This window comes from Narcine bancroftii, chromosome 4 (assembly GCF_036971445.1).
Source record: "Narcine bancroftii isolate sNarBan1 chromosome 4, sNarBan1.hap1, whole genome shotgun sequence".
NCBI classification, from domain to species: Eukaryota; Metazoa; Chordata; class Chondrichthyes; order Torpediniformes; family Narcinidae; genus Narcine; species Narcine bancroftii.
In genome coordinates, this window is record NC_091472.1 from 176,134,585 (window position 1) to 176,153,781 (window position 19,197).

The window sequence follows — 19,197 nt, forward strand, 5'->3', positions numbered from 1 at the left end:
TACTCTGAATCTGGTCTGAAGCTCCATCACCTATGAGGACACAATTGGTGTCAACAAGCAGTTTTAACGAAGGACAGCACTTCATATATTGTATTGAACATCCATCAGATCTGATTGTCCCCTTCACCAGAGTGGCATTCCCACATAAAAAATATTGAGTTTGATCTCTGTGCAAAGACTGGAATATGACTCTACAGGTGTCATGGGAAAGCATATCTAGACTGGTGATGGCAAGGTCATGTGGGTTCTCTCATTACGTATTGAGAGCCAGAACTGGCTCTCAGGCTCCCCCAGTTCAGCCTCAAAGATGCAGGTTTAAGTTCCTTCCTCACAAATGCTGCATTGAGAATTTCCTCCTGCTGGGACTGTTTCATTCATTTGACGGAGTGTTTGAGTAATTAATCAGCAGAAACTCTTCTTGTCCGTCTTTGCCCATGAGTCAGTGCTGTGAGCAGCCCACGTCCACTCCAACCTGACAACGACCAGTTCTGATATATTTCTCTGGCCAATGGAAAAGCCCTGGTGTGGGGATTATGTTGATATTTGGGAATTGGCTTAAATATGTAAATCTGTGTATGCCCTTTAAATTTATTTATTCATTTTTAATTTAGAGAAACAGCATGGACACAGACCCTTCTGGCCCACAAGCCTGCACTGCCCAAATACACCAATTAACCTAACAGCCCTGTATGCATTTGGAGGGTGGGAGGAAACAGGACACCCAGAGGAAATCAACACAGCCAAGGCGAGAACGTGCAAACTCCTTGCTGACAGCACTAGATTTGAACCCGGGTCACAGGCACTGCAATAGCGTTGTGCTAACTGCTTCCAATTTTGGCACAACTCCTCATGTTGCAGTGGGAACCTAGATTGTTAATATTGTTGCTTATCTCCAACCAACACCACCATGCCTTTCCCAAATGGTACACACCTAATTTTCATTCTTATAATATCATTTAATTCAACTGAGTGGCATTGTTTTATGCCGGAGTGGAAATTTAACAAATCTTGAAAAGGAAAGGCCTAAATAGCTTTAGGCGTTTGTAAAAATTATGTTCCTCGGACCACACTATAAATGGATGAAGCATTTGTCTACTCCTAATAACTTTTGCATCATATATTATAGACTTTTGCTGACAAAAGAGAAAGACTTTCTTTTAATGAGGAAAGGCAGTAAGGCAGAGGGAAAAGCATGGTTTGTTGAGTCCATAATGAATTGGCAGGGTGGGAGATAAATCAGGAGATTTTAACTAATCAAAACACAAAGCAAATGCATCTGCTTTCATTATCTATTGCCTTACGCCTTACTTAATGTCGACTCTTCTGAGTTAATTATCATGACATGTTAACAGATACAAACCACAAGAAACTGCTTGCAAAATTCTAAAATCATCCTGCTTTGCTATTCTCATGTACCTCCTAATTTAATTTCGCAAACCATGGGTGAAATTGCTTAAAATTATGCTAAAGCAGGTACTAAGGGGCGAAACAACAGAGATAGGAGCAACTGCTTCCATGTTGATGCGATTTCAGTCAATGAGTAGATCAGCAAAAGTTGCTGCCTCAGTTCCTCTGAGATCTTGTGAAGGGAGATTATTGTAACAGTTCATCAATTTTATATGATGAGATGACAAACAAGAAAAAAAGAATGCAATGTTGGTCATACATCATCAGCATGAAAAGCCGCAAGAATATTTTATTTAAACATTAATTCTTAAGCATGCACTATGTCAAATTCTCCTTGTTCACAGATTTTCAGAAGTATTGCAAAGCTATAATATTTTGTATTTGTAACATTATTGATACTTTTTTCAAAGGATGAGTAACAATGTTGCAATAAAGATTAAAACAAATCCATCAGATGAAATTCATTCTGCCCCTTCTGGTTTTTTTTTCAATTCATGTTTTTTTTTTCTTTTTTCAACCCCTTGAGAGCCTTTTTTTGCTGAAACTGCTGGACAGAAGCCTCCTTGATAAAGATAATGCTCATTTTATAGCCTGCCCATTTTTACTCACCGTTAAAATTATTGGAGGATCTAAAACAGGAGATCCACACAGACTCTTGCTTTTCCTGCTCAAAAAGAACCATAAAATGGCCTTCCCTGCTGTACAATGTCCTCTTTATTCTCTGAAATATCCCTGGATAGAGGAACAGATAAAGTTATCTGCTCTCTACAACCTCATTTTTGTTCAGGGTAGGGATTGGGTAATTTGGGTGGGGAGATTGCAAACATATCCCTTGTGCAAGAAATAAATGTCAGATTTCTGTCCTGATTAACACACATTCACTTCCTGACAAGAACAGACGGGGGAAGGTGCACAACATGGAATGTGCCAACAATGAAGGGCAGATTGGTTGTCAGTTTCCCTGGACAAACTTCCTTCTATAGTTCACAAAGATGGACCACAGGTCAACGCAGGATATGGAGAAGGTAACAGACTGACAACATTCATTCACAACGCAAGTAACCAATCTGTTTTTCTGCAGAGATGATCATTTGGGTTATTTTTCATCTTCATTCCTTTTGAATAATGATTGAATATTATACTCCTTCATGCATCTTGGCATGTCAATTTCAAAGATATAAGATTTCCTCCATTTTTTTTCCTGATGGCTTAGAAAATAACATGTTTACATATACCATTGTAAACTCTTTTCATCATGGATGCAAATCATCATCCAGACTCCCTAACAATTCCAGGATATTTTGAGGAATAGGTGTTACTTTAATACCCTATAGTTAACTCGACCACCTATCTAATTTTATAATTATAGCTACTAAATCTCTTGTGATGGGTGTCGCCCCAGTGATTTATTCCTTTGCACGAACATTCCCTTAAAACCCTTTTCATCCATCGATCACTGACGCTCAGTGTTTCCTTTCCCTGCAAAGCCCATGTTCCAAGAAATAAGGAAGTTTGATAATTAATTATTGACTCCAATATTTAGCAAATGAAGAAGGGATAGCATTCAGAGCAGGTGGCCTGTGTTGACTTGCATACTCCAGAGAAGCACTCATTCCACCTGGTCAGCTTAGAACAACATTTATCCACTGCAGCATCCCCTGACCCATTTCTAGGCTAGCATTGTGAAGAGGCTGGGGCAATTTTTGCTGCTCAGTTAAAGTTGCAATTGGAATGATGACATCATTCAGACTGATACGCATATATAAAGGAACCCACCAACTTTGAAATGTCCCACAATTCCTCAGGCAAACAAATTAAACTTACTGTAGACAAGCTCATGACCTTTCTAAAACAGAACCTGAGGAATTTTAACTGTTGTATTGGCTAAAATAGTCCCAATACCATTTACTGGGTATATTCAGTCTCTTAGGAAGAGTAGCATATCTAATTATGAGCTTAGAGCTGTATACAACATGCTTTTATTTCTTAATTTTTTTTATTGTATACACTTAAACCTCCAAAAGGGTAATAGGAGTACTACGTTGGTGAATTGCCCTATATGTAAATAAGTACATTCAGGAAGAGACTACAAATGCTTCATGTGTTACATACTAAATAGTAAACCACTGTATTATTCATTGAACATTGTCATCTCCAGTTTCTGTTAGGTCCCTCCCCATCTCCCTCACTTTCCCTATCCCTCTAGTCACTTTTAAACTGCAGCACCTGGGTTGCCCTCCTGGGACCTGGGTGCGATTCCTGGGGTAAAGGTGCTGGAAGCACCTTTTAAGTCGCAGGGGGATCGACCCATTAAATCGCAAACCTGGCAATGATGCATCATGCACTCACCGGAAGTACTGCCGGATGTTCAGATGCTGGTTGCCCGGTGACGCACACGTGCAAATGCTGACGTCACTGGAATAAGTGGGTCAGCCATTTTAGTTTTTAAATCGCCTGTGGGTGCGACCTAAGTTAGATTAACTGAGTTTCCTGACTGCTTCTGAGGGATCCAGTTGGATTCCGATAGGGTTGACCAGGTCAGACCCTTTGAAACTTCCACGTAATTGGGGCACTAAGCGGGCAAATTAACCCCATTTTACGCAGCAGTTGGAAAGGGCCTTCTGTCTCCTTTCCTCCAGCCCCCATCCCCTTCCCTCTCCATTCAGAGATCTATTCCCCCTCCTCCATCACTTCTCAGCTTTTATCTCTTCTGTCCTCCCACCCATATCAACCTACGACCTCTTGCCTGTTGGCCTTATTCATCCCTTTGACCTATTCCCCCTCTTCTCCTCTCCTCCCCTCATTACTCAGGTCCCTGCCTGTTGTTTGCTCACACCATTACAAAGGGCTCAGGCCCAATTTATCAGTCATTCTTGACTTCCTATAGATGCTACATGACCTGCTGAGTTTTTTTTCCACCACTTTTGGGTATCACAACATCTGCAGACATTCCTGTCTAACTTCCAAGTTTTTTTTAATTTGTCTGTTTGATTGGCAACTCTTTGGCTCACAGTTCTAGTCACCTCAATACAGAAAGGCTGTGGAAACTCTGGAGAAGGTACAGGGGAGATTTACCAGGATGTTTCCTGGATTGGAAAATAAGTGCTATGAGGCAAGATTCGCAGAGCTGGGGATTTTCTCTTTGGAGTGAAGAAGGATAAGCATTGACTTAATAAAGGTCCTCAAAATTATGAGAGGCATAGATAAGGTGGACAGCCAGCACCTTTTTTCCCAGAGTGGGAGTAGCAAACACCAGAGGACATTTGCACAAACTGAAAGGAGGAACATTTAGGAGATACATCAGGGGTATGTTTTTTTATGTAGTGGGTTGTGGGTGCCTGGAATGCATTGCCAGGATGGCGGTGGAGGCTCAACCATTTAGGGCAGTTAAGAGACAGGCACATGGATGAAAGAAAAATTGAAGGTTATGAGGTAGAGAGGGTGTTGTTTTTTTTTGGATGGAATATATAGGTTGGCACAACATCGAGAGCTAAGGGGCCTGTGAGATGCTGTAGTGTCCTATATTCTATGTTCTCTACACCTATGACTGGGGTGGGAGGAGGGGTAAGGGGGTGCTGCCACTGCTTTTCCCACCGTGATATGTCGGATCGCTTCTTCAGCAGTCCCGAAGTGGCCCGGTGAGGTGCCAGAGCAGGGTTCCGGTGAGCTCCGGTAGCACTGCACCCCTGCTGGCAATCATTTCTACAGTTAATCTGAAGCCAAGACACAGAGGGACAGACTCCCAGTATAAGAGGGTTGGGTGTCCGAGCAGTGCCCTGATCAACCTGTACCTAGAGGAATGTGCTTCCCCCATCTATCTGGGAAGCATCCAAGCTCATCATCATCCCTAGTACAGGTAACAAGTTCCGGTGGCAGGAAATGGGTACAAATCGATTTACACTATTGCGGGCTGCATTGCCCACAACTCTGGGTTCATAGAATCACAGAAACCTACTAATGCCAGGATCTTGAGTGAAAAATGGGATGGTGGAGGGTGACAGCAGGTCAGGCAGCATCCAGGGAGAGAAATGGTCAGTCAACATTTTTGGATTGGGGCCCTTTATTGGCTATAAAAAAAGGGGGAGGGGAGGGGCTGGAGAGGGGTTATGAGGTGATGGGGATACTGGACAGAAAAGGAGAGGGGGAGAGGCAGGTGGGGGAGAGGCCTGGGAGGAGAGAAAAGGTTAGAGAGATGTGAAAATGCAACGTAAAGGAGACCTGGAAGCAGTGGAACCGGATGGGGGTGTGGGGTTACCTAAAGTTGTAAGATTCATTGTGGATGCCATTGAGAAACTACATCTCATGTTGCCTTTGGAACTCTATCCAGTCCCTTCCTATTGATATCTCCCATTCTGATTTTCATCTCAACAAAGAGTCTCGACTTGAAACATTGATGGCCCATCTCTCTCTGTAGCCTGCTCCTGACAAAATAGCAAAAAAAATCCTATTTCGGGAAACACTTTGCACAAGAAAATCCTATCAAGAACAAACCAGATGAACTAAACATTTCATTCTTTTTTGGGTGGGTCATAGCTGAGGAGTGATTTTAGCCAGGGATGCCTGGAAAGTTTCCTGCACCGCTTTGGCTGGCGCTGAAGGATCTCTTTTACACTTTTGACCCAATGGAACAGGCAGAAAATGCCATCGCTCAAATCGGTCTCTTGGGCTCCACTGTGCCCTTCTGTACCATTGGCTGTGCACCCCACAGGTCACCTTCTGGGACTTGGTTCAACATGAATATCACAGAAAATGGCCATTCAACCCTTTCTCCTTCTGCTAGGTCTTTGATGGGGCCACTTACAAGATTTTGCAGCATTAAATTGCAGAGCCTGTAATTAAAAAGCAGCCAACATTAGAAGAAAATCATGACAGATATCAGGCTCTTCAAGGCTGTCAGGATAATCTCATAAACTAACAATATGTCCCATAAAACAAGCATAAACACCCACATAGTATTGCTGGAGGAAAAAACAGCTGCTCTGGGCAGTCTGAACGTGGCAGTTATTGTGCATACTCAGGGTGACATGTAGCACTGCGGAAGTATTACAGCTCTGGTTAATAACACAGATGCTTGATGTAGGATAATCCCACCAGCCATTGAGATGGATATGTTGAAACCCTCTGCTAGAGGCAGAAGAGATCGTTTATTTTGATGCCTGCGGAACCAGGTGAAGCCCAGTAAATGATGATGAATGCAGTTAGTCTGCTGTTCCATGATTGCCGTGCTATTGAGATAAGCTGGCTCAAACTGAGGCCTATGATGCATATGTGGACCCATTAAAGATGCTTTTCATTACAGGTAACATCTTGGATTGAAAATGGTTGGTGTTGGAGAGACCAAAAGCAATCTTCTTGACTGAATCAGCCCTGGGGTTAATGAAACACTTCAGAATTACCTTGACCCAGCAAAGTTGAAATATACATCACTGAATGATATTTTGAAAGAAAAAAAATGAAATGGTAATACGATCCTGTGCCACTGGAGACTGGTAAAAGTTATTGTTTTGGGACTGGGAATGAGCTATCAATGGGACGGTAATACTGGAGTACACAAATGCTGTTTGGAAATGTAGTGTGCAGGCTGAACACGTTTGAAGTAAACTGCTGAGAAGTCCCAATTTAACATTATTTTTGTCTCAAACAACAGTATACATGGCTTGCGGACGTTCACGTAAGTGGCATCCCCAAAGTATTTGACAGAAACTTGAAGAAGTGAGTAAGTTATAACAAAGCAGCAACTAGTATAGCCCCCCCACCCCCCCAACCAGGCTACTTATATTGATGGATCCCAGAGAATGAGAGGGTGCCATGGTAGCGATAGTGGTACCACTGTCAGGTGTGCCAGCCAGGCCGAGGTCCTCCTTTAGATGCTCAAGGAGTTGGCGGTTTGGGAGCCTAACACCTGATGAGAGTTTGGCATGGGGAGAGGTTGCACTGAGTGGTAGTAGTGAGAGCTTGAGGGATCCGATAGTTCTGGCCTTGTAGCATTTAGGGGTTGGTTGAACAACAATGGTTTATGCCCAGAGCTGGGTGGAACACAAAAATGTTTGTATTTCACTCACAAAAAAAAACTTTTAATTTCATGATACTGAGCAAAACAATATTATTGAAATTGAATTTCTAGGAGTGTGACCTGAATAATGTTCCCAGAATTCAATTATATAATACATCAGTAAAAGATTCACCCTTCAAAAATATAAATTTGACATGTCGTTTGAAAAAAATCCTAAAGAACTAAGTAATATTTGATAAATGTAGTACCCACCCTTCCTAAGGTGGCGGAAGAGGACGGGGCCACTGGCTCCCATCTTGACAACCTTTTACAGGAGCTCTGATGGAGAGTGTCCTGTCCGGCTCTATCATTGTGTGGGACAGTAGCTGCAAAGGATTGGACCAGAAGTAAATACAGAGGATCATTAAAAAAGACCATCTTTGATCTCCCTATCTTCTTCTGATGACATTCACCAGGAGTGCTGCTTAAATAGGGCTCAAAAAATTATTGAGGATTCCTCCAGTTCAACACACAGTATGACCTACGACCCTGAGGAGGTACAAAAGCATCAAAATCAGGGTTGCCAGGCTGGGAAATAGCTTCTTTGCACTGGCTATGAGACTGATGAATGGTATCGTGTAAACATGGATGTCTTTTATCAAAATGAAATTTAGTAAATTATTCCAAGATATTTATACATATTTATTTGATATTATATTTCGATGTATGTATGTGATTTTAGTGAGCAATGGATTACTGTATGTGTGTGCACTGTGGTCCTGAGAAACGCTGTTTATTTACAGTCAGATGATGAACGTGAACTTAAAACTGGATCAGAAATTCTAATTTTTCCAACCCATAATATTTTACAAACTCACTTTAATAGTTTAATCCAATATTAACTTATGTTTTATGGCCTTTTCCACAACAAAAGTAATTTGGACCTCAAAGGATGCACTTAAGTAACAATTGAAATTGAATTTTAATTATTTTAAGGATATTTTCAAACCAGCTGGCTGCAATAGTAAAGCCATCATTTTGACTGGTGAATCTTCCTTAACAACCAAGCTGTTCTTTTAACCTTCTCATTTTTTTTTAACTTCTAACACTGCTTTGAAAAAGACATGCTTTTCAAAATTATGTAATAATCAAGGGACTGAGGGAGATCTGAAGAAGAAACAGAATATATTTCTTTAAGAGAGTGTATTTTAGAACAGAGTGTTATTTTTGAAGTCATGTTTCACAATTATTTTGAACCAACACTTTGGAAGACTATCAAAAGGACTCCAGATATTAAATTGATAATTATAGATTGTACATTATAAAAATGGTGACTGTAATGTTATTGCAGCATCTGCTTTATTTTGCAATGCTCTATTTAGGGCCATAGATTTATAAGATGAGTTTTCTGGAAGCCCAATCTTGTGAAAGTTTGCATTTTGAGCTGTACAAAAATGACATTTATTAAGAAAAAATACATTTTGCCTTTATTAAAAACACGTCCCTAGTTTCAAAATTGGGGCCGGAGAGAGCTACATGTTTACTGGGCATAAGCACATCCCAGACTAATCATCTCATCCTCCAAAGTCATCCGAATGAATAACTTTGGCCATTTCCTGGAGTACCGCAACAGGCTTACAGAATCCAAAATTCCTTTTAACACAGAAGCACTAACTGACTTTGCCAGGCGAGTCAACGAACAACCCATTTTAAATGTCTTTCTGCGCTGAGCAGCTGATTGAACTTTACAGCCTTGTCAGTCACGATTTGAGTTATCAATGGGCATAGGGCACACACTGCAACATTGCCGGCTCCAGCTAAGCCTAGAAACTTCTTTCCCCATTGTTAACATTTATGGGTTAATATTATTGTGAGACCGACCATTTACACGTGATAATTAAAGACTAAAACTCAGGCATACAAGAAGGCGGATGTTACTGTGTATTGGAAGCAATCTTTCCGGACTTCTGCCAATTTCCTATGCAAGAAATTACATCTTTTAATTATGACTAGTACATGCAAATAACTGCTTGACATCAGCCATGTTCCTGTCTTTAGAGAAGATCTATGCAAATTGTGAAACATAAACTTGCAACAATAAGTTCAAAGAGATGTCTATCAGATTTGTATGTAAGAAAATGCCCTAAATATTGAACCGTTTCACTTGGATCTTTGAATGTGGTTCTGGTATTAACTAGGGTGACATTGGGTCTACCTGACATTAATACGACTCATTCCTGTGATTCAACAAAATCTGTGTTCTGTATTTTGTGGTTCTGCTGTATATTTTTGTTCATTGACAGGTGACGCACCATCACATCAGCGTAGTCAGGAAGTCTTGATGGAATGATCTTTTTGCGAGGTGAGAGGCCACAAGGAAACCAGGATGTTGGGAGGAGATGAAGTGCACCTTCAGGATCATGAACCCGAACTCCATCACTGATGCCTAGGAGCATTGTGGTCCCTCATACGAGGTTGATCTAGTTCCCTGCTGAAACCTACAAAAAAAAACCAGACACACAGAGAGCACAAATTACAGGTAAGAAAACTAATGTTGCTTCTTTATCTCTCTGAGGCTGGGTAGAATGAAAGGATAGCTTCTGAGACTCAGATATCTGAACTTGGACAACAGGTTACAGCGTTGACCTGGATTAAAAATCGGCATCAGGTTAACTTGCTAGCCTGGATTAAAAATTTATACCAGGATACCTGACTATTCGGCATATGGATACTTTGGTAGCCTGGATAAAAATTTACCAGTAAGTGAAGTGGAGACTTAGCAGTGCTTCAGATCTAAGTAAGCCGAAGCACTAGTAATACCGTCGGAGAAGTGTTTCAGAAATCAGGCTAGGGTAATAAGTCGTTATGGATAAGAGAGATAGGGGCACACTGGTCCAGCACATGTGTTATTGACATCCAAACTACAGTAAACAATATCGTCTCCTGTCTAAAAGGCTGGGAGATAAAGCATGGCCAGCAGGAGGAACGTGGAACACAAGCACTTTAGCCAAGGCAGAACAATTAATCTGGGTAAAAATGGAGGAACAGAAATGCAAAAAGTGCATTAGGGAATGGATCGAAGAGGTGGGATGATGAGGAAGGTAAGAGATGGAGAGAGAATGTGAGCCACAGTGGGGTAGTGATATGCACTCAGAATGGGGAACACAAATCTTGGTAGATTTTACAGTCAGAAGCCAATGCATGAGCAACAGCAGGAAGGGAGAAACGATGAAAACGCCAGATGCTTAATAAATTAAAGCACCATACGAATAGTACACCCAAGGATAATTTGTCAGGCAAAACCACCCTATTCACAAGGCCTGCCCTCCACCCAACAGCCCCACAACTCTCAGATACAGAAGGAGAATAAAAAAGAGGGAGAGAAGGAATGGTTTGGGGTGACAGCCAAACAGTGAGGATGCACCATAAGCGAGGAAGTAAAAAGGCTAACAAGCCATTCCCAAATAGAATTGTCTCAAACACTGGGGCAGGGTGCGCAAACCAGTTCAACACCATGGAACTATACACTCTCTGGAAACCTCAAATCCCAAAACGCTCCTTACAGAGAGAAAGGCCCTGCCAGTTTTGTAAAATATATAGCTCAACCACCAATGTTGTTATTGCCTGCTGTATTCTGCATAACATTTGTGAGATGAACCAGGATCACTACATCACTGTGGAGCAGGAACTCTCACAGCCAAAGAGAAATCCTTTGCGTGGTTCCACAGCGCGTGCTGCCCATGCGATCTGTGATGCTATTGTGTCAACTATGTAACTATCGGGGCTATACCATGTAGACTGCGACATGATTCCGAAGTTCAACTTTATTGAATTACATAACAGGCCAGATGGAGCAAAGTTACAATTTTGCAAAGAAGAATATCGCTCAATAAAAGAGGTGCGTAAACACATTGCAGAATGTTAAATATCACCCAGCGCAAATTCGGGTTTAAAAAGTGACATGGCTGTCTCCATCAAATGTGGGTTACTTGCCATGTGCATTAGTCCCATATGCTGATCATCTGCTATACATTCTTGAAGTGTGGTTCAATGTAAGATCACAAATAAAAGTTTTATCTGACACCCTAGCATGAGTCTTTTAATGCAACATTGTAAACTTTTCCTTGCAATAATGCCCTATGCTGAACATCAGTAAAAAATCATACACAGTACACAATAAATAGCAGTCTCTCATCTACTTGCTGCATGCATTATTACCAAGGATTGTAAACAAATGTTTATCCACCTCTATACATTCTTGCTGTGTGCAGCATATCAGATAAAAAAAATAACAAGGGTTTTAATGCAACATTGTAAAAATTTCCCTGGCAATAATATGCCACACTGAGCGTCAATAAAAAATTATGCACAGTGCAATGAAATAGCACTCATTTAATGATCTATAGCCCCTTTCACACTTGCGTCCCACTAAATCGGCTGTTAAGTGTCCCGGGATAGGAATGGGGGTTTGATCTTTCACACTAGACCACTCCTAACTGAGACACTGAACGCTTTCTCACTTGCAAGAGTTTATCCCTAGCATTGGGTCCGTTCCACCTTTCATAGAAAGTGCCTGCGTGACATTGCCTGTTTCACACTTGCCAGATCACAACGTTGGCGTCTGCAGGTACTAGGGGTTGAGGCCGTCAGTCCCTGGCATGAGATGATGTCATCTGATGCCGGCGTTGAGCAGATTTTGCTTTCACACTATACACTTTTAAGGCCGATTGGCGTTTGATTCCTGTGATCACTGCCAAATGTGAAAGGGGTTATTGAGGTGCTGCATAAAGGATGAGTTGGGGGAGGAACTGAAATACTCAACCTCTCCTTGGGATTGGTTGTTCTCCGCAGCTGTGGGATGCTACACGTGGTGTGGGTGGGCATGCAGATAAAGGGGTATAGCAGTTGGGGCTGCATCAGATGAAATGTAGAGGTGGAAGTTTGCTGGTGGGGTGCAGTTGGAGGAAGGGGAGGGGCTGGAGTGAAGGGTAGATTGTGGTCGGCGGTGTCATGATAATGAATATGCATGAGATGTATGCAGATAGAGGTTGAGCTATTAACCTGACCGGAGGTCAGAGGACATGCGCATGATGTATGCAGGCGTGAAATGGTGGAATAATGGAAGCAGAGAAATAAATACACGCCGATGTTCAACGGGTAAATCATGTGTTGATGGTGCTATCAATTTCACATTTCGGGCCACAAATGTGACATTGGCGACGAGGAGAAACATTTTGGATTTTGAATCCGTGGCTTTGAGCTGGAACGTTTCATCATGGCAGTCACTGGAGCTGAATTTCTAGCACTTTGTGGTGTTCCTCATTTTGACCCGACGGGCGATGCAAGCACTGTGAGCGTGAAGTGGAAGGCATGGCTTGAAGAGTTCGAAGCTTACACTGACAGTCGTGGCCTATTTCTCGATGGGAGTACAGCGGAGCAGAAAGCACAGCGGAGGGTGTTACTTCTCTTCACCGCAGGACCTGCAGTTCGGGAAACTTTTAAGATGCTTTTGAATACTGGAAGGAAGGAGGAATACCAGAAAGCTGTAGATGCATTGAATACACACTATGTGGTGACACCGAATGCCATATTTTAACGCCATTTGTTTCTCAAAACAAAACAGGAAGATGGGGAAACGGTCGCCCAGTACGTGACAAGATTGCGACAATTGGCTGTTGGATGCAATTACGTGACAGCTGATTTGAACAACCAGTTATTGGATCAAGTTGTGCAGCACTGCAGATCAGACAAACTCAGAAGACGACTGCTGGAAAAAGGGGGTGAGTTGAAACTTACCGATGCTTTAGCAATTGCTGCTGCATTAGAGGCTGTTGAGGGGCAATTTCATACCATGACCCTGAAGGACAACTCAAGCCAGCCCAGTAAAGACAAAGTTGGTCAACAAGTAAATAGGCTCTCGCATAGCCATAGCCAGCCAAGAAATATGCCGACACGCGACTTGGAGTGTTACAGATGTGGAGACAGAGGTTATTTTGGAAAAGACCCATGCTGCCCAGCAAAAGGCAAAGTTTGTAGAAAGTGTGGAGGTAAAGACCACTTTGCAAAGAAGTGCAAAAGCAAGTCAAATGCAAACCAGAATGGGAAGAGTACAGCTTCTAAGGGCAAAGCTTGGGGGAAAGGAAAATCTCCTGGAAAGAAAGGCAATTATGGACAGAGAAAGCAAGGCACTATTCACCATATAGAAGGAGACCCAGAAAGTGACGATGATGATGACAACCAGGATGGGCAGAAATACTATCAGTTTACATTGAATGATGACCTTCATGAGAAAGTCCCAGTGATAATTGGTGGTGTGACACTTCTGGTCATTGTAGACTCAGGCAGTGACAGTAATGTAATTGACCGCCACTTATGGGAGAAATTGAAAATAAAAGATCATTTGTACATCAAAGAAGTGTTCAAAGAAACTGTATCCATACACAGCGATCAAGCCATTGCAGACCGTTGGATGTTTCACTGCGACTGTTGAAGCTGGTGACAAGCACACCGAAGCAGAGTTTGTTGTCATAGACGAGAGGGGAGAACCATTGCTGAGTGGACGCACAGCGCAAGATCTGGCAATACTTCATATTGGAGCTCGTGTCAATTCAGTTCAGTCATATGAAGCAAGAATTCCCCGCAGTTTTCCAGGGAGTAGGAAAGCTGAAAGGTCAACAACTAAAGCTAGTAGTAGACAAAACGGTCAAACCCAAGGCGCAACTAGTGCGCAGAACCCCATTTGGACTTCGTGGGAAAGTCGAGGCCAAAATCAAAGAGTTGATTGAGCAAGACATTATTGAACCTGTAGAACATTCAACGCAATGGGTCAGCCCAGTAGTGATCGTGCCAAAACCAAATGGTGACATGAGACTGTGTGTTAATATGAGGATGGCCAATGAAGCTATAATTCGAGAACGACACCCCATACCAACAGTAGAAGAAGTACTCCAGGAGTTAACAACCAGTCAGGTGTTCTCAAAAATCGATTTAAAATGGGGCTATCATCAACTAGAGCTGGACCCAGAATCCAGGGACATGACAACATTTGTGACTCACTGTGGATGGTACCGGTACAAGAGGCTATCGTTCGGCATCAATGCAGCTCCTGAGATCTACCAGTACGAAATCCATCGAGTGATTCAAGGCATTCCTGGAGTCGCCAACATTTCTGATGACATCATAGTCCATGCGGCTACACAGGAAGAGCATGACAGACGGTTGAGGCTTGTGCTATCCAGACTACAGGGGGCAGGCCTTACTGTGAATGGAGACAAGTGTCAGTTCGGTGTCTCAGAGATGGACTTCATGGGACACAAGCTTACACGGGAAGGACTGAACCCAGCTGATGCCAAGGTGAAAGCTGTTACCAAGGCACGTGAACCCCAGAATGGAACGGAGATGAAGAGTTTCTTGGGATTGGTCAATTATTGTGCAAAGTTCATCCCTAACTTTGCTACACTGGCAGAACCACTGAGGAAACTAACCAGGAAAGGTGTACCATTCCATTTTGGCCCTGAGCAGAAGGAAGCATTCACAGCTCTGAAACAAAGTCTGACGAATGCCGATTCTCTTGATCTGGATGCACCAACCAAAGTCATAGCGGATGCTAGCCCTGTTGGTTTAGGAGCCATGTTGGCATGATGAGGGACCAAGAATCATTGCCTATGCCAGCAGATCTTTGACAGACGTTGAAAGGAGATATTCTCAGACAGAAAAAGAAGCACTTGGACTTGTATGGGCTTGTGAGAGATTCCATGCATATTTGTATGGCATTGAATTTGAACTCATCATGGACCATAAACCATTGGAGGTGATCTACACCGCCAGATCCAAAGCGTGTGCCAGGATAGAACTCTGTACAAGTACAGAGTAGTCCATATTGCTGGGAAAGCAAACATTGCTGATCCGCTGTCCAGATTGTTGAAAGATGGATGCCCACAATCCAAGTCAGAACTGGAGACAGAAGCAGAGAGCTTTGTATGCTTCGTAGCTTTCCAGTCGACAACAGGAGCTGTGACAACGAGGGAAGTCGAGAGAGAGTCCGAACATGACCCAGAACTCATGGAAGTTAGAGAATGTATCCAAAGTGGACAATGGGACAAGTGCACTCACAAGGCATATGTTCCCATTAGAGACGAACTTTGTTGCATCGGGCAGTGTGTGTTGAGGGGTTGTAGATTGGTGATACCACAGAGGTTGAGACCGAAGATCGTATCATTAGCTCATGAAGGACACCTAGGTATTGTTGGTACCAAGCAAAACCTCAGGAGTAAAGTATGGTGGCCAGGTTGTGATAAAGACGCGGAGAAATTCGTCAAAACCTGCCATGGGTGTCAACTCACAAGTAGGAGTAATTCCCCAGAGCCGATGCTGAGTACGCAACTCCCGACAGGACCGTGGATCGATGTAGCTGTTGACTTTCTCGGACCTTTACCAACTGGCGAGTCAATCATGCTAGTGGTGGACTACTACAGCAGATACTATGAGTACTCTGTGATGAGGTCAATGACCACTGAAAAAACGATATAAGCATTGGCAGAGATCTTCGCGAGACATGGATTGCCTGTTACGCTATACTCTGACAATGGTCCACAGTTCATCTCAGAGACATTTGCTGAATATATGAGGACCACAGGCATCCACCATCACAAAGTAACTCCTAAATGGCCGCAAGCCAACAGAGAAGTAGAGAGACAAAATCAGTCCATCGAAAAATGACTATGGATCGCTCATGCAGAAGGACAGAACTGGAGAGAAGCATTGCTATCCTATGTAGCTGTCTATCGGGCATCCCCTCATGCAACCACAGGAAAAAGTCCAGCAGAAGTACTCTTTGGGAGGAAAATCCGCACAAAAATGCCCGAACTGAAGGAAATCAGGGACGACCAGGAGATGAGGGAACACGATGAAGAAAAGAAGGGGGCTGCAAAGCTGGATGCAGACTCGAGGCGTGGGGCCAGGTACTCAGACATCATGCCTGGAGATAATGTTCTTGTGAGGCAAGAGAGTGGTGGTAAGCTAGACACACCATCAACCCTACACTGTTGTATCCAGAAGCGGCAGTATGGTGACAGTCAGGTCTCCAGCTGGAGTCCTCTACAAAAGAAACGTGTCTGGTGTCAAAAAGTACCAATCCAGAGCGGCACCGAGTGAAGTGGTTGGAAATCCAGTACGAGTTGCTCAACCTGAGGGGCAAGACGATGTTCCAGAGGTAGTTACCAGTTTTCCCGATGAAGTGGCCAGAGTACCAGAAACACCAGAGGCTGTAGCGAGCAGTGTTTCTGGTGCTGAGGGTGAGCAACCAAGTCGCGTCAGTAGCATTGCAGGAAGGCTGAGATGGGACAGGAAACCATCTAAGTGATATGAAGATTTTGTGCCATATTTCTAATCGTGCCCGCATTATCATGAAAGTGAAAGTTTGTGATAGTTGGAATGAGTTTCAATGAAGAAAAAAAAAAGTGCATTGATTCGGTGGAAGCGCAGTAATGATACACGCCAAGGAAAAGTGGAAATGTGTGGTGATTGTGAAAAAAAATAAGAGAAATAATGTAAAGGGTGTACGCCGAACGCTGCCCTTGTGAAACACGCAGTGAATGCGTATATGTGGATGTCAGGAAGGAAACCATCGCGAACTCCGAGAAAGAGACCTTTGCGAAGTTGTGCTATGATTACCTGGATCATCGCTGTTATGTTGTGTTTAGTGTTATTAGAAAAAGAAAACTGTGCGCTGAGCATTTATTTTATACTTGACGTGGTTTGACTGTGGAACATCAGTAGCAGTAACCAACAATCAGAAGTATTTTGATGCAGGAAGAGGAATGATAATGGGAACATTTGGACAGTGATTTTGATAAATACATCATAAAGTACATGTATGAGTGCTGTAAGAATTGCATTTTTGTTTTGGTCGACTATTTGGTATTAAATGAAAAAAAAAAGTATTGGGATTTAAATATGTGGTTTTATAGAATGGAAAAAAAATAGTCATGAAAAATAAAGGGGAAGGAAATATGTGGGGCGTATAATTTTAAACATTTACATTTTGCATATGAGGTGACCATTGTATTAGTATAACTACAGAAGAAATGTTGAGCCATTATATTACATTTGGTTATAACATGGTTACGTTACATTTTGTGAAGAGGGAATTTGATGTTGCTTTTGTTGGTTTGGAAGGCAGAAAAATGCTATTGATAGTGTTAAAGTGTTTGCATTTCAACAGAAAGAAACACAGCAATGTATTATGTTCGGTGATATTCATACAAGATATACACTTAGATTGAAAGCTTAAAACACATAAAGATATAAAGTTTATTTCCGGTGAAAAGAGGGATGTCATGATAATGAATATGCATGAAATGTATGCAGATAGAGGTTGAGCTATTAACCTGACCGGAGGTCAGAGGGCATGCGCATGATGTATGCAGGCGCGAAATGGTGGAATAATGGAAGCAGAGAAATAAATACACGCCGATGCTCAACGGGTAAATCATGTGTTGATGGTGCTATCAATTTCACATATCGGGCCACAAATGTGGCAGGCGGGACTGAAATGCAATGGAGCAGTTCATCAAGCACACCATCTCCCGCATCATGGATGTCTGCTCCTGACTAGCATCCTGAAGGGTGGTCTGGATCCCTGCTACGGTGTCCAAGCTGCACCCTGCTGATCACCCTGCAGGAACCCATAATGTTCCGGATTTCACTCATGCCGTACCCAGTCACACTCCTCCTTCTCCCCCTCCATCTCCCTCATGTGGTGAGATCCCGTACCTAGGTGGGTCTCCTCCTCTCTGAGCCTGCAGGGCAACAAAACAGAAGTTGCAGAGCATACACGTTTGGGCCAAAATACAACTGGACAAATACTCCGGGGGGATATAAAACTTGGAGGACACTTGCAATGAATGCTGCTCCTGCATGCACTGTTCAGGCTTACCGTTCACATGTTCCCCCTCCATCGTTGGCATGCTAGGACAGCACATGCTCAGGCTCCTCACACTGTCCTGCACCTGGCTGCTGGGGTCCTCTGCTAGGTGACCTCCATCTCACCTCTACTAGCCTCAGCCCTTCGTTCGCTATGGGCCATCGTCGCGCTTGGGGTAGATGCCCCAATGGGATCTTCCAGCGGGGTGCCTGCCTCACTGGCACATGGGCTTTCAACCCTCTCCAGGCTATCCAAGATGGCCATCAGGGAAAGTAGGGTAGCAGACAGGCTACCCCAGATCTGAAATGCCTGCTGACAATAGGGCCTGTCCAAGCGCCCTTTGCAACTCTGACTATTGTGGTCGTTGACCTGCATAAATCTCTTGTGCTGATTTTTCAGTTTATATATGACCTGCGTTTTTGTCTTCTCCTAGCCAGCCTCCCTCAGCCTCAGCACAATGAGATCGTGTATACGACCATTTTTCACGGTACGAGATAAATGTTGACTTACATCGGAATCACCCCTCATGGAGAGCAGCTCTCTGACCTCAGCTTTCAACCATACACCAGCCATTACTCAAATTGTTGATTGAAGGGGTTGTCTTTAAATATCACAGCAGATACTGCCAGAAATCTGCTTGAGTTTCCCTTTTCCTCCAGGTCTCCAAATGGGTGAAGTCTGCAAGATGATCTGCAGTCACAACTCTGGTGGAACAGACTGTAGGTTTAAAAGCTGGAAACCGATCCCTTTCTCTATATAAGCACACAGTGTGATCACACTGTGCACGCTTCAGCGGACACAATCGCTACAGATGAAAAGAGCTAAAAATTCATCAACTAAAAAGGCACTAGGAACACATTGCTACCAAGTTTTA

General features: G+C 43.0%; 1 long non-coding RNA gene across 1 annotated transcript in view; it reads right to left on the bottom strand.

Annotated features, from left to right (window-relative positions):
* Positions 1–9,523: 9,523 nt before the first annotated feature.
* The window catches only part of LOC138759986 (uncharacterized), a 99,941-nt gene continuing 90,267 nt past the window's right edge, over positions 9,524–19,197 (bottom strand). The window contains exon 3 of the long non-coding RNA XR_011355301.1: positions 9,524–9,897. This is a non-coding gene — a long non-coding RNA (uncharacterized lncRNA). The remainder of the gene's footprint in view (positions 9,898–19,197) is intronic.